Below are 15,953 nucleotides of genomic sequence, written 5' to 3'. Positions count from 1 at the left end.
GAAGGGGAGGGAAAAATGTTTATCAAAAACATTTACAGGCAAGTATTTTAATATCATAATGGCTGAGGTACGGACTAGCAGTTGAGGTAAACAGTAAACTAACTGAAAAGCTTAAAAGGAACACTTGAGGATAAGATGTTGATAGATTCTTTGAAAGGCTCTGACATATTCCTAAGACTCTGGGAGACCCCATACATGCATAGGCCTGTGTATGCTCAGGAAAGACCCAAGGCACTAGGTCGTATCTCTGGCTGACCTTGAGGATCTGTACAAGAAGAAAAGGGAAGGCTAGGGTAGAGTTGACAGCTGCCTAGGTTATCATAATGACAGGATCAAATTCACATGTAACAATATTAACCTTAAATGTAAATGGGCTAAATGCTCCAATTAAAAGGCAAAGACTGGCAAATTGGATAAAGAGTCAAGACCCATCAGTGTGCTGTATTCAAGAAATGCATCTCACATGCAGAGTCACACATAGGCTCAAAATAAAGGGATGGAGGAAGATCTACCAAGCAAGTGGAAAACAAAAAAAGGCAAGGGTTGCAATCCTAGTCTCTGATAAAACAGTTTAAACCAACAAAGATCAAAAGAGAAAAAGAAGGCCATTACATAATGGTAAAGGGATCAATTCAACAAGAAGAGCTAACTATCCTAAATATGTGTGCACCCAATACAGGAGCACCCAAATTCATAAAGCAAGTCCTGAGTGACCTACAAAGAGACTTAGACTCCCACACAATAATGTGGAGACTTTAACACCCCACTGTCAACATTAGACAGATCGAGACAGAAAGTTAACAAGGCTATCCAGGAATTGAACTCAGCTCTGCACCAAGCAGACATAATAGACATCTACAGAACTCTCCACCCCAAATCAAGAGAATATACATTCTTCTCAGCACCACATCGCACTTATTCCAAAATTGACCACATAGGTGGAAGTAAAGTACTCCTTAGGAAATGTAAAAGAACAGAAATTATAACAAACTGTCTCTCAGACCACAGTGCAATCAAACTAGAACTCAGGATTAAGAAACTCACTCAGAACTGCTCAACTACATGGAAACTGAACAACCTGCTCCTGAATGACTACTGGGAACATAACGAAATGAAGGCAGAAATAAAGATGTTCTTTGAAACCAACGAGAACAAAGACACTACATACCAGAATCTCTGGGACACATTCAAAGCAGTGTGTAGAGGGAAATTCATAGCACTAAATGTCCACAAGAGAAAGCAGGAAAGATCTAAAATTGACACCCTAACATCACAATTAAAAGAACTAGAGAAGCAAGAGCAAACACATTCAAAAGCTAGCAGAAGGCAAGAAATAACTAAGATCAGAGCAGAATTGAAGGAAATAGAGACACAAAATACTCTTCAAAAAATCAATGAATCCAGGAGCTGGTTTTTTGAAAAGATCAACAAAATTGATAGACCGCTAGCCAGACTAATAAAGAAGAAAAGAGAGAAGAATCAAATAGACGCAATAAAAAATGATAAAGGGGATATCACTACTCATCCCACAGAAATACAAACTATCATCAGAGAATACTATAAACACCTCTACGCAAATAAACTAGAAAATCTAGAAGAAATGGATAAATTCCTCGACACATACACCTTCCCAAGACTAAACCAGGAAGAAGTTGAATCTCTGAATAGACCAATAACAGGCTCTGAAATTGAGGCAATAATTAATAGCTTACCAACCAAAAAAAGTCCAGGACCAGATGGATTCACAGCCGAATTCTGCCAGATGTACAAGGAGGAGCTGGTACCATTCCTCCTGAAACTATTCCAATCAATAGAAAAAGAGGGAATCCTCACTAACTCATTTTATGAGGCCAGCAGCATCCTGATACCGAAGCCTGGCAGAGACACAACAAAAAAACAGAATTTTAGACCAATATCCCTGATGAACATCGATGCAAAAATCCTCAATAAAATATTGGCAAACTGAATCCAGCAGCATATCAAAAAGCTTATCCACCATGATCAAGTGGGCTTCATCCCTGGGATGCAAGGCTGGTTCAATATATGCAAATCAATAAATGTAATCCATCATATAAACAGAACCAAAGACAGGAACCACATGATTATCTCATTAGATGCAGAAAAGGCCTTTGACAAAATTCAACAACCCTTCATGCTAAAAACTCTCAATAAGTTAGGTATTCATGGGACGTATCTCAAAATAATAAGCGCTATCTATGACAAACCCACAGCCAATATCATACTGAATGGGCAAAAACTGGAAGCATTCCCTTTGAAAACTGGCACAAGACAGGGATGCCCTCTCTCACCACTCCTATTCAACATAGTGTTGGAAGTTCTGGCCAGGGCAATCAGGCAGGAGAAGGAAATCAAGGGTATTCAATTAGGAAAAGAGGAAGTCAAATTGTCCCTGTTTGCAGATGACATGATTGTATATCTAGAAAACCCCATTTTCTCGGCCCAAAATCTCCTTAAGCTGATAAGCAACCTCAGCAAAGTCTCAGGATACAAAATCAATGTGCAAAAATTACAAGCATTCCTTTACACCAATAACAGACAAACAGAGAGCCAAATTATGAGTGAACTCCCATTCACAATTGCTTCAAAGAGAATAAAATACCTAGGAATCCAACTTACAAGGGATGTGAAGGACCTCTTCAAGGAGAACTACAAACCACTGCTCAAGGAAATAAAAGAGGATACAAACAAATGGAAGAACATTCCATGCTCATGGGTAGGAAGAATCAATATTGTGAAAATGGCCATACTGCCCAAGGTAATTTATAGATTCAATGCCATCCCCATCAAGCTACCAATGACTTTCTTCACAGAATTGGAAAAAACTACTTTAAAGTTCATATGGAACCAAAAAAGAGCCTGCATCGCCAAGTCAATCCTAAGCCAAAAGAACAAAGCTGGAGGCATCACGCTACCTGACTTCAAACTATACTACAAGGCTACAGTAACCAAAATAGCATGGTACTGGTACCAAAACAGAGATATAGACCAACGGAACAGAACAGAGCCCCCTCAGAAATAATGCCGCATATCTACAACTATCTGATCTTTGACAAACCTGAGAAAAACAAGCAATGGGGAAAGGATTCCCTATTTAATAAATGGTGCTGGGAAAACTGGCTAGCCATATGTAGAAAGCTGAAACTGGATCCCTTCCTTACACCTTATACAAAAATCAATTCAAGATGGATTAAAGACTTAAATGTTAGAACCTAAAACCATAAAAACCCCAGAAGAAAACCTAGGCAATACCATTCAGGACATAGGCATGGTCAAGGACTTCATGTCTAAAACACAAAAAGCAATGACAACAAAAGCCAAAATTGACAAATGGGATCTAATTAAACTCAAGAGCTTCTGCGCAGTAAAAGAAACTACCATCAGAGTGAACAGGCAACCTACAGAATGGGAGAAAATTTTTGCAATCTACCCATCTGACAAAGGGCTAATATCCAGAATCTACAATGAACTCCAACAAATTTACAAGAAAAAAACAAACAACCCCATCAAAAAGTGGGCGAAGGATATGAACAGACACTTCTCAAAAGAAGACATTTATGCAGCCAACAGACATGAAAAAATGCTCATCGTCACTGGCCATCAGAGAAATGCAAATCAAAACCACAATGAGATACCATCTCACACCAGTTAGAATGGCGATCATTAAAAAGTCAGGAAACAACAGGTGCTGGAGAGGATGTGGAGAAATAAGAACACTTTTACACTGTTGGTGGGACTGTGGAAGTCAGTGTGACGATTCCTGAGGGATCTAGAACTAGAAATACCACTTGACCCAGCCATCCCATTACTGAGTGTATACCCAAAGGATTATAAATCATGCTGCTATAAAGACACATGCACAGGTATTTTTATTGCGGCACTATTCACAATAGCAAAGACTTGGAACCAACCCAAATGTCCAACAATGATAGACTGGATTAATTAAATATGCCACATATTCACCATGGAATACTATGCAGCCGTAAAAAAGGATGAGTTCATGTCCTTTGTAGGGACATGGATGAAGCTGGAAACCATCATTCTCAGGAAACTATCGCAAAGACAAAAAACCAAACACCACATGTTGTCACTCATAGGTGGGAATTGAACAATGAGAACACATGGACACAGGAATGGAACATCACACACCGGGGCCTGTTGTAGGGTGGGGGAAGAGGGGAGGGATAGCTTTAGGAGATATGCCTAATGTTAAATGAGGAGTTAATGGGTGCAGCACACCAACATGGCACATGTATACATATGTAACAAACCTGCACGTTTTGCACATGTACCCTAAAACTTAAAGTGTAATTTAAAAATAAAAATAGAAAAGCAAAGAATGTAAAATTATCAGTGTTGTCAGGGACATGGAGAAATTGGAACCATTGCTTATTGCTTGTGGGAATGTAAAATGGTATAGCCATTATGGAAAACATTGTGGCTCTTCCTCAAAAAATTAAACATAGAATTATAATATGATCCAGTAATTCCACTTTTAAATATATACCCAAACAAAGTGAAAGTAGGATCTTCAAGAGCTATTTGTAGACCCATGTTCATAACAGCATTATTCACAATGGCCAAGAGGTGGAAACAACTCAAATGTCTATTGATCTATGAATGGATAACAAAATGTGACATGTATGTGTAATGGAGTATTATTCAGCCTTAAAGAGGAATGAAATTCAGATACATGCTACAACATGGATGAACTCAGAAGACATTAGGCCAACTGAAATAAGCCAGTCTGCTTATATGAGGTACCTAGAAAAGTCAGATTTGTGGAGACACAAAGTAGAATTGTGTTTAACAGCAGCTGGGGGTAGGGGGAGTGGGAAGTTACTATTTAATGGGTGCAGAGTTTAAGTCTGGGAAGATGAATAAGTTCTGGAGATGGATGGTGATGATGGCTGTATAACAGTGTGAATATACTTAATGCCACTGAAGTGTACACTTAAAAATGATTACTTTTTTGTGGGGTTTTTTTTTTTTTTTTGAAACGGAGTCTTGCTTTGTTACCCAGGCTTTAGTACAGTGGCACAATCTCAGCTCACTGCAGCCTCCGCCTCCCAGATTCAAGCAGTTCTCCTGCCTTAGCCTCCTGAGTAGCTGGGATTATAGGCACCCACCACCACGCCCAGCTAATTTTTGTATTTTTAGCAGAGACGGGGTTTCACCATGTTGGCCAGGCTGGTCTCAAACTCCTGACCTCAAGTGATCTTCCTGCCTCAGCCTCCCAAAGTGCTGGGACTATAGGCGTGAGCCACCACACCTGGTCATGGTTACATTTTATGTATATTTTACCACAGTTAAAAAAAACTTAAGAAGTTACCAAAAATCTTAATTGAATTTTAAAAGTAGATATCTATCTTCCAAATCAGGGTTGAGTATACAAAATTAGCAAAGTAACAGAACGAGAAATATAGGAAACTTTAAGATAGCATAAACAGTTAAATCAGATGAGTGGAATTCAGTGAGATGTCTTTAGCTGTGATAAATAATTTTAGCATACGTTGATATTGTCTTATACATGTATTTAACTTAAGCAAGTTCAAATAAATATACTTAACAAAAGAGAGAAAGAATTTTAAAAGTACAGGTGTTTTGTGCATGCACTCTACCCTTTATGAACATATGACTACGGAAGAATATGTAATGAAAGATGGGAAACTTCATTCTCAAAGTTAATTGTAGTCCTCGTTTGCCTTTTATAGTGTAAGCATCTTACCTTGCTTATCTGGGTATGATTCTAGAGTTTGAAGAAATGTCTTTTTGGTACAATGTCAGGTACTTCATCAGGTACTCAGATTCAGGTGCAGCGCTATGTTGCAAGCCTGGAGGAAAAAGTGGACGCTGATGGGTTTCTTGAGCAGACACGACATCAGTTTCAACATATGCTTTCCTAAGGTACCTTCAAGGGTGATTTTGACCCTCTGTAGCAAGGTTTTCACCTCACATGCTGACTTTAAACCCTAAATTCCATTTAAAATGTATCTCTACTTTAGTGAAAAATAGTAATGAGACTGTATATAGTATGTAATGTTCACTTAGTAAGATATATAACCAAGGTTCAGTTGGGTTTTCTTTTATTGTTTCCTTCATACTTTCCTGAATTTTCTACAATGATCAGGTGGTTGTTGTTGTTGTTGTTGTTGTTTTTAATGATAGGAAGCTGTCAGCTCATGTTCATTTGTTTATTCAAACAATAGGTATTAAAGATGTTACTGTGTTCCAGGCAGATACACTGTGGTAGGTGTTACAATTTCAGTATTGCTCAAAATAAACTAGAATGGAGTTTATGTTCACATTGGGTGACAGATATTAAACAAATAAACCATAAATAAGTACGTAATTACAAGTGATAAATGCTAAGAAAATAAAGAAGAGTTCCAAGATAAACAAGTAGACACAGTTTTGTTTTACGAACTTTTGAAGGTCTTTTCCAGGAAGAAAGTTTTGAGCTGAACCTAGAGGATGAGAATGAGTTAGGTAGGCAAAGAGTGGAGTGTGAGAATGTTCTGGCGAGAGGGAACAAGATGGGGAAAGCCCCTGAAGCACAAAAGAGCTTGATGCATTTGACAAATGGAAAGAAGGCAGCATGGGCTGAAATTTCAACAAATGTAAAGATCTGATTGGTTTTTGTAGTGATTAATGAATCAGGCAACATCCCATTCTATAATATAGAAAAGGTGCACTGGGCATGGGAGAGCATTTTGGTTTTGATACGGTAGCCAGACCAGGAACAAGGAAACACAATACAGACAGTCCCCAATTTACAATGGTTCCGTTGAACTATTTTTTGACTTTATGATGGTATGGAAATGATACACATTTAGTAGAAACCGTATTTCAGTACGGTATTTAATAAAGTATATGAACTATTTGACACTGTATTATAAAATAGACTTCGTGTTAGATCATTCTGCCCACCTGTAGGCTATTGTAAGTGTTCTGATTATGTTTAAAGTAGGCTGGGCTAAGCTATGATGCTCGGTAGGTTAGGGGTGCTAAATACATTTTTTTTTAAGGTTTATTTATTTATTTTTATTTTATTTATTTATTTATTTATTTTATTTTTTAACTTTTTTTTATTATTATTATTATACCTTAGGTTTTATGGTACATGTGTGCAATGTGCAGGTAAGTTACATATGTATACATGTGCCATGCTGGTGCGCTGCACCCACTAACTCGTCATCTAGCATTAGGTATATCTCCCAATGCTGTCCCTCCCCCCTCCCCCCACCCCGCAACAGTCCCCGAAGTGTGATGTTCCCCTTCCTGTGTCCATGTGTTCTCATTGTTCAATTCCCACCTATGAGTGAGAATATACGGTGTTTGGTTTTTTGTTCTTGCGATAGTTTACTGAGAATGATGATTTCCAATTTCATCCATGTCCCTACAAAGGACATGAACTCATCATTTTTTATGGCTGCATAGTATTCCATGGTGTATAGGTGCCACATTTTCTTAATCCAGTCTATCATTGTTGGACATTTGGGTTGGTTCCAAGTCTTTGCTATTGTGAATAATGCCGCAGTAAACATACGTGTGCATGTGTCTTTATAGCAGCATGATTTATAGTCCTTTGGGTATATACCCAGTAATGGGATGGCTGGGTCGAATGGAATTTCTAGTTCTAGATCCCTGAGGAATCGCCACACTGACTTCCACAAGGGTTGAACTAGTTTACAGTCCCACCAACTGTGTAAAAGTGTTCCTGTTTCTCCACATCCTCTCCAGCACCTGTTGTTTCCTGACTTTTTAATGATTGCCATTCTAACTGGTGTGAGATGGTATCTCATTGTGGTTTTGATTTGCATTTCTCTGATGGCCAGTGATGGTGAGCATTTTTTCATGTGTTTTTTGGCTGCATAAATGTCTTCTTTTGAGAAGTGTCTGTTCATGTCCTTCGCCCACTTTTTGATGGGGTTGTTTGTTTTTTTCTTGTAAATTTGTTGGAGTTCATTGTAGATTCTGGATATTAGCCCTTTGTCAGATGAGTAGGTTGCGAAAATTTTCTCCCATTTTGTAGGTTGCCTGTTCACTCTGATGGTAGTTTCTTTTGCTGTGCAGAAGCTCTTGAGTTTAATTAGATCCCATTTGTCAATTTTGGCTTTTGTTGCCATTGCTTTTGGTGTTTTAGACATGAAGTCCTTGCCCATGCCTATGTCCTGAATGGTATTGCCTAGGTTTTCTTCTAGGGTTTTTATGGTTTTAGGTCTAACATTTAAGTCTTTAATCCATCTTGAATTGATTTTTGTATAAGGTGTAAGGAAGGGATCCAGTTTCAGCTTTCTACATATGGCTAGCCAGTTTTCCCAGCACCATTTATTAAATAGGTAATCCTTTCCCCATTTCTTGTTTTTGTCAGGTTTGTCAAAGATCAGATAGTTGTAGATATGTGGCATTATTTCTGACGGCTCTGTTCTGTTCCATTGATCTATATCTCTGTTTTGGTACCAGTACCATGCTGTTTTGGTTACTGTAGCCTTGTAGTATAGTTTGAAGTCAGGTAGTGTGATGCCTCCAGCTTTGTTCTTTTGGCTTAGGATTGACTTGGTGATGCGGGCTCTTTTTTGGTTCCATATGAACTTTAAAGTAGTTTTTTCCAATTCTGTGAAGAAAGTCATTGGTAGCTTGATGGGGATGGCATTGAATCTGTAAATTACCTTGGGAAGGATGGCCATTTTCACGATATTGATTCTTCCTACCCATGAGCATGGAATGTTCTTCCATTTGTTTGTATCCTCTTTTATTTCCTTGAGCAGTGGTTTGTAGTTCTCCTTGAAGAGGTCCTTCACATCGCTTGTAAGTTGGATTCCTAGGTATTTTATTCTCTTTGAAGCAATTGTGAATGGGAGTTCACTCATGATTTGGCTCTGTGTTTGTCTGTTATTGGTGTATAAGAATGCTTGTGATTTTTGTACATTGATTTTGTATCCTGAGACTTTGCTGAAGTTGCTTATCAGCTTAAGGAGATTTTGGGCTGAGAAAATGGGGTTTTCTAGATATACAATCATGTCATCTGCAAACAGGGACAATTTGACTTCCTCTTTTCCTAATTGAATACCCTTGATTTCCTTCTCCTGCCTGATTGCCCTGGCCAGAACTTCCAACACTATGTTGAATAGAAGTGGTGAGAGAGGGCATCCCTGTCTTGTGCCAGTTTTCAAAGGGAATGCTTCCAGTTTTTGCCCATTCAGTATGATATTGGCTGTGGGTTTGTCATAGATAGGTCTTATTATTTTGAGATACGTCCCATGAATACCTAATTTATTGAGAGTTTTTAGCATGAAGTGGTGTTGAATTTTGTCAAAGGCCTTTTCTGCATCTATTGAGATAATCATGTGGTTTTTGTCTTTGGTTCTGTTTATATGCTGGATTACATTTATTGATTTGCGTATATTGAACCAGCCTTGCATCCCAGGGATGAAGCCCACTTGATCATGGTGGATAAGCTTTTTGATGTACTGCTTCATTCTGTTTGCCAGTATTTTATTGAGGATTTTTGCATCAATGTTCATCAAGGATATTGGTCTAAAATTCTCTTTTTTTGTTGTGTCTCTGCCAGGCTTTGGTATCAGGATGATGCTGGCCTCATAAAATGAGTTAGGGAGGATTCCCTCTTTTTCTATTGATTGGAATAGTTTCAGAAGGAATGGTACCAGTTCCTCCTTGTACCTCTGGTAGAATTCGGCTGTGAACCCATGTGGTCCTGGACTTTTTTTGGTTGGTAAGCTATTGATTATTGCCACAATTTCAGCTCCAGTTATTGGTCTATTCAGAGATTCAACTTTTTCCTGGTTTAGTCTTGGGAGGGTGTATGTGTTCAGGAATTTATCCATTTCTTGTAGATTTTCTAGTTTATTTGCATAGAGGTGTTTGTAGTATTCTCTGATGGTAGTTTGTATTTCTGTGGGATCGGTGGTGATATCCCCTTTATCATTTTTTATTGCATCTATTTGATTCTTCTCTCTTTTTTTCTTTATTAATCTTGCTAGCGGTCTATCAATTTTGTTGATCCTTTCAAAAAACCAGCTCCTGGATTCATTAATTTTTTGAAGGGTTTTTCCTGTCTCTATTTCCTTCAGTTCTGCTCTGATTTTAGTTATTTCTTGCCTTCTGCTAGCTTTTGAATGTGTTTGCTCTTGCTTTTCTAGTTCTTTTAATTGTGATGTTAGGGTGTCGGTTTTGGATCTTTCCTGCTTTCTCTTATGGGCATTTAGTGCTATAAATTTCCCTCTACACACTGCTTTGAATGTGTCCCAGAGATTCTGGTATGTTGTGTCTTGGTTCTCATTGGTTTCAAAGAACATCTTTATTTCTGCCTTCATTTCGTTATGTACCCGGTAGTCATTCAGGAGCAGGTTGTTCAGTTTCCATGTAGTTGAGCGGTTTTGAGTGAGATTCTTGATCCTGAGTTCTAGCTTGATTGCACTGTGATCTGAGAGATAGTTTGTTATAATTCCTGTTCTTTTACATTTATTGAGGAGAGCTTTACTTCCAAGTATGTGGTCAATTTTGGAATAGGTGTGGTGTGGTGCTGAAAAAAATGTATATTCTGTTGATTTGGGGTGGAGAGTTCTGTAGATGTCTATTAGGTCCGCTTGGTGCAGAGCTGAGTTCAATTCCTGGGTATCCTTGTTGACTTTCTGTCTCGTTGATCTGTCTAATGTTGACAGTGGGGTGTTAAAGTCTCCCATTATTAATGTGTGGGAGTCTAAGTCTCTTTGTAGGTCACTCAGGACTTGCTTTATGAATCTGGGTGCTCCTGTATGGGGTGCATATATATTTAGGATGGTTAGCTCTTCTTGTTGAATTAATCCCTTTACCATTATGTAATGGCCTTCTTTGTCTGTTTTGATCTTTGTTGGTTTAAAGTCTGTTTTATCAGAGACTAGGATTGCAACCCCTGCCTTTTTTTGTTTTCCATTTGCTTAGTAGATCTTCCTCCATTCTTTTATTCTGAGCCTATGTGTGTCTCTGCACGTGAGATGGGTTTCCTGAATACAGCACACTGATGGGTCTTGAGTCTTTATCCAATTTGCCAGTCTGTGTCTTTTAATTGGAGCATTTAGTCCATTTACATTTAAAGTTAATATTGTTATGTGTGAATTTCATCCTGTCATTATGATGTTAGCTGGTTATTTTGCTCGTTAGTTGATGCAGTCTCTTCCTAGTCTTGATGGTCTTTACATTTTGGCATGATTTTGCAGTGGCTGGTACCGGTTGTGCCTTTCCATGTTTAGCGCTTCCTTCAGGAGCTCTTTTATGGCAGGCCTGGTGGTGACAAAATCTCTCAGCATTTGCTTGTCTGTAAAGGATTTTATTTCTGCTTCACTTATGAAGGTTAGTTTGTCTGGATATGAAATTCTGGGTTGAAAATTCTTTTCTTTAAGAATGTTGAATATTGGCCCCCACTCTCTTCTGGCTTGTAGGGTTTCTGCCGAGAGATCCGCTGTTAGTCTGATGGGCTTCCCTTTGATGGTAAGCCGACCTTTCTCTCTGGCTGCCCTTAACATTTTTTCCTTCATTTCAACTTTGGTGAATCTGACAATTATGTGTCTTGGAGTTGCTCTTCTCGAGGAGTATCTTTGTGGCGTTCTCTGTATTTCCTGAATCTGAATGTTGGCCTGCCTTGCTAGATTGGGGAAGTTCTCCTGAATAATATCCTGCAGTGTTTTCCAACTTGTTTCCATTCTCCCTGTCACTTTCAGGTACACCAATCAGACGTAGATTTGGTCTTTTCACATAGTCCTACATTTCTTGGAGGCTTTGCTCGTTTCTTTTTATTCTTTTTTCTCAAAACTTCCCTTCTCGCTTCATTTCATTCATTTCATCTTCCAGGGCTGATACCCTTTCTTCCATTTGATCGCATCGGCTCCTGAGGCTTCTGCATTCTTCACGTAGTTCTCGAGCCTTGGTTTTCAGCTCCATCAGCTCCTTTAAGCACTTCTCTGTATTGGTTATTCTAGTTATACATTCTTCTAAATTTTTTTCAAAGTTTTCAACTTCTTTGCCTTTGGTTTGAATATCCTCCCGTAGCTCGGAGTAATTTGATCGTCTGAAGCCTTCTTCTCTCAGCTCGTCAAAGTCATTCTCCGTCCAGCTTTGTTCCGTTGCTGGTGAGGAACTGCGTTCCTTTGGAGGAGGAGAGGTACTCTGCTTTTTAGAGTTTCCAGTTTTTCTGCTCTGTTTTTTCCCCATCTTTGTGGTTTTATCTACTTTTGGTCTTTGATGATGGTGATGTACAGATGGGTTTTTGGTGTGGATGTCCTTTCTGTTAGTTTTCCTTCTAACAGACAGGACCCTTAGCTGCAGGTCTGTTGGAGTACCTGGCTGGCCGTGTGAGGTGTCAGTCTGCCCCTGCTGGGGGGTGCCTCCCAGTTAGGCTGCTTGGGGGTCAGGGGTCAGAGACCCACTTGAGGAGGCAGTCTGCCCGTTCTCAGATCTCCAGCTGCGTGCTGGGAGAACCACTGCTCTCCTCAAAGGTGTCAGACAGGGACATTTAAGTCTGCAGAGGTTACTGCTGTCTTTTTGTTTGTCTGTGCCCTGCCCCCAGAGGTGGAGCCTACAGAGAAAGGCAGGCCTCCTTGATCTGTGGTGGGCTCCACCCAGTTCAAGCTTCCAGGCTGCTTTGTTTACCTAAGCGAGCCTGGGCAATGGCGGGCGCCCCTCCCCCAGCCTCGCTGCCGACTTGCTATTTGATCTCAGACTGCTGTGCTAGCAATCAGCGAGACTCCGTGGGCGTAGGACCCTGTGAGCCAGGTGCGGGCTATACTCTCCTGGTGCACCGTTTCCTAAGCCCGTCGGAAAAGCACAGTATTCGGGTGGGAGTGGCCCGATTTTCCAGGTGCCGTCTGTCACCCCTGGAAAGGGAACTCCCTGACCCCTTGCGCTTCCCGTGTGAGGCAATGCCTCGCCCCTGCTTTGGCTGGCGCACGGTGCACTCACCCACTGACCTGCGCCCACTGTCTGGCACTCCCTAGTGAGATGAACACGGTACCTCAGATGGAAATGTAGAAATCACCCGTCTTCTGCGTTGCTCACGTTGGGAGCTGTAGACCGGAGCTGTTCCTATTTGGCCATCTTGGCTCCTCCCCCAAATACATTTTTGACTAACAATATTTTCAACCTATGATGGACTTACCAGGACGTAACTCCATTGTAAGTGGTGGATCATCTGTAATACCAAAAAAAGCATATTGATTAACATGAGGTTACTTACCTGGTAAAGATTAAAGCAGAGATAAGTTCCTTTTTACGCCAGCTCAGGGTGACTGGCCCCTTTTTCACTTAGTTGCTGTGAATCTCTTGTTTTTAGAAAAAAACGGTCCATTTTAGAACTTTCCTTCTTCCTTAAAGTTTCAGTTGGATTGTATGGCATTTAGTACAGGTGACTACATTTTGGTTTGGTCTCTTGGGGCCTAGTGCAGGAGCTCAATCTGAAATAATGGACTCCCATAAATTTTATTTAACAGGGTAGAGCATAGTGATGGATAGATATGGTTAAAGATATGTAGATTCAAGATCATGCAGGATCTTATCAACTGTATTAAAGTGTTTGGATTTTATTCTAGTACTACTGCAATTATGGTTTGATTTATACTTGTAAAGTTTATTCTTGCGACTATGTGGAGAAATGGTTTATAGATGGGAAGGCGGAGAGCCATGGTGGGGCGGGTTAAAGTGCAAGTAGAGACACCAGTTAGTTAGAAGGCTGTTGCTGTAGACAGTACCAGAGATGGTAGCATGAGTATCACAGTGTTATCTATAGAGATAGGGAGAAATGGACAGTCAGCTTCCTTTTAGAAATAGTTTCTCCTAGATTTGGTGATAAGAGTATGAAGAGTGAGGGAGAAGAGCGTGAAAAAAATGTCTGGCGTGAACAACTAGGTGAATAGAGGTGCCATTTACTGAGGTGGAGATTGAGGAAAAAGCAGATTTGGGGAAGATGATCAAAATGTCTGCTTTGGACATGTTAAAAATGGGATTCCTGTTATACATCCACATAGAGATGTTGGGTCTACAGTTGAATGTAGGCAGAGTTAATTTACACATGTTAAGGTAATAGTGCCACATATAAGGTGGCATTATTCACATTATAAATATATACTTTTATGAAAACTTACAGATGGGCATGAATATTCCAGATCTTTAGTTAGAGTTCTGGAGCAATAATGTTAACTCTTGTGCTGCCCCAAACATAAATCTATACTCGCACGTACTATAGCTATGCACAGGTACAGGAAAATAAGTATATGTACATTCACTGACACGCACACATGTGTGGCTGCACTCTCTCAGCTGCCTCTCACCTCCTCTGAGGTTGATTCTCTTGCTTATTCACCCACTGCTCTCAGGGACGTAATTGTTCCTCACCTGACTCTGAACTTGACGGGGTCATCTCTTTTGGAGAACAAGGGGTGGTGGTGCAGACTGTGCGTGTGCATGCTGCTGCTGGTGTGTACTCCCTGGGAGAATTTGTGAAGAGAATGACCACCATTTGCAGTTGTTTGTGTTGTACTACAATATATAGTAACTTAAACATTTTGATTTGAGGAAGAGACATCTTTTTCTAATTTTCATAAAAGTGCTGTAAGAGCTAGCCGTGTCCCTGAATGCTGGAGTAGGATGCTCAGAAGAAAGGTACTCTTGGCCAGTGGTACATTATTTGTTGGTCATCAGCATATACCTTGGTGGTCGATAAGTTTACCTAGGAAGAGAAGAGAGGCCAGTTCTGACTCCTTAAGTAACTCCAGCATTGAGAGATTTGGTAGAAGAAAAGATAAAAAATAAGTTTCCGGAGAGGTAAGAGGCAAATAAGAGAAAGTGATGTTACAGAAGTTGAGAAGAGCCCAATATAATCTATTTGGCCCAGAAGGCTTGGTGTTTTCCTTGCAATCTGTCCTGCAAAACTCTTCATGGCTTATTGTGCACTGTACTAATGATACAGGTACTTACCCAGCTCTTATTGCCATACACATTCTGGGAGCTCAGGAAATACAGGATCTTAGAAAAATCATCTCATAGAAGATTAGTATAAGCCTTTATATGTCCAGAAATGTTCTTTTGCCTGTTAGATGTGGCATGGATTATAGATTATTTTATCAAGGAATGTAGGAATATTGAAATATATTTTAAAAGAAAATTAAATACTTTCAAATCTTTTACTTATCATCTGTCATTTTCCTTTCAGTGTTTTGTCTTTTGTATTGTCAGATTAGTCTTTTGGAAACATAGCTAAATATATTATTATTTTGTTTAAAAATCTTCCATTATGTTGCATTTCATATACAATAAAGTTTATACTCTTCAGCTTGGGATCCCATGCACTGCTGAATTTTGTCCCAAACAACTATTTTTCAATATCTTCTACCACTGTCCTTAATGTATTCTGCAATCCAGCCTGACCATAAAGTGTCCACTATTCTTAAATACTTCTTGTCTTTGCTTATGCTATAACTTCTGCCTAAAATGCCTTTCTTCCTTCCTCTCTATATCAAAAAACTACTTTTTTTGCAAGATACAATCCATTTTCTCCTTCCTCCAAAACCATCGTGAGCTGGAACTATTCTCTCTCCTGAACTGATTCTCCATTTTACATCTTCTTTTATATCATTTGCATCTCTGCCTTGTATTATTACAATTTATTTTACATGGCTTACAACTCCAGTTTGACTGACATTTCCTTCTGATTATCCTACCCATTGTAGTGTAGTGTTTTTTTGTTTGTTCGTTTTTTTTGTTTGTTTTTGTTTTTGTTTTTTTAAGACCAAGTCTCACTCTGCCACCCACGCTGCAATGCAGTGGCACGATCTCTGCTCACTGCAACCTCTGTCTCCCAGGTTTAAGCGATTCTCCTGCCTCAGCCTCCCAAGTAGCTGGGATTACACGCACCTGCCACCACGCCTGGCTAATTTTTGTATTTT

At 39.6% G+C, this 15,953-nt stretch overlaps 1 protein-coding gene across 4 annotated transcripts in view; it reads left to right on the top strand.

The window, feature by feature from the left end:
• The window catches only part of ALMS1 (ALMS1 centrosome and basal body associated protein), a 224,466-nt gene that overhangs the window by 142,824 nt on the left and 65,689 nt on the right, over positions 1–15,953 (top strand). The window lies entirely within an intron of this gene.

Source organism: Pongo pygmaeus, chromosome 12, assembly GCF_028885625.2.
Source record: "Pongo pygmaeus isolate AG05252 chromosome 12, NHGRI_mPonPyg2-v2.0_pri, whole genome shotgun sequence".
Taxonomy (NCBI): Eukaryota; Metazoa; Chordata; class Mammalia; order Primates; family Hominidae; genus Pongo; species Pongo pygmaeus.
Note: the sequence above shows the minus strand (reverse complement) of the source record. Positions and strands in the feature narration are given on the sequence as shown.